Genomic DNA, 1168 nt, shown 5'->3' with positions numbered 1-1168 from the left:
ATATATGTATGTATATATGTATGTATATATATACGATAGAATAATCCATAAATTTTTTTGTAAAGTCAATTTAATGGAAACATTTTTGAAGAGTAAGCTAAAAAATGTTGAAGTTCTCCAAGAAAAGTTAATTTGGCTTGTTATTCATGAAACATAAAGCCCACATTATGTTATTCATGAAACATGAACAAAACCCACATTATTTTGCATGAAACATAAAGCGCAACTAGTATGATTTTGCATGAAATATAAAGCCTAACTTGCATGATTTCATAAGAAATATAATGCCAATTATATGAATTCTAAAGCAAATATATATACATAAACATCACATGAAACTTCTGTAAGAAAAACACAGACCTAAGCCTGGATTCTAATCATTGGTTTTGCATAAACATCACTTAAAATCTAGATAATTTAAACATGAGTTCTAATCACACAAAATCAACATGTGTTTCAAATGAATTTTGATCTTGCACATGAATTCAACTTTTCATAGAAATTCAACACATTACATTGCGTTATAAAGAACTTAAGCTTGAATTTTAATTTTGCATAAAGTACACATAAGCATTATATTGATTATTAAGTGACCAAAGCAATAGTTTTCATTCCACATAAAGCAAAGATGAGTGAGTGACAGCAACTTTATATATGCTTAAAAATATAAGTATTTAATACTACTGCTAAAAGATTTAATTCCTCAGCAACTGCACTAAAAAGTTAATAACAGCTATAGATTCGATAAAGATGTATGTATAAAATATTCAATAATTGTGAAGTCACACTTATCAACGCAAGTATATGTATCACTTAAGTAATATAGGGCCTTAATGGAGTCCTAGATATCGATCCCACAGGGAGTAATATTAGAACTACGAACTAAGATTTTAGAAAAGCAATACTTAATCGCAACAATGGAATTCAAATTGCTTTTCTGTCACTAATAGCCAATTGAAATAAATATGTAATTTTAATAACTCTTAAATAACTAATTATACTAATAAGGTTTTAAATGTGATATTCAATATATAAGAAAACATCATTCTCCTTGTCAAGAAATTACAGTGAATGGATAAAGTGAATCAGTTCAAATTGTATTGTGCCAAATAGGATCATACCTATTCTTTACCATTTGGTCTAGGCATAAAGAACAATGACTAATCCT

This window comes from Phalaenopsis equestris, unplaced genomic scaffold (genome assembly GCF_001263595.1).
Source record: "Phalaenopsis equestris unplaced genomic scaffold, ASM126359v1 Scaffold000375, whole genome shotgun sequence".
NCBI classification, from domain to species: Eukaryota; Viridiplantae; Streptophyta; class Magnoliopsida; order Asparagales; family Orchidaceae; genus Phalaenopsis; species Phalaenopsis equestris.
This window is presented reverse-complemented; position numbering follows the sequence as displayed.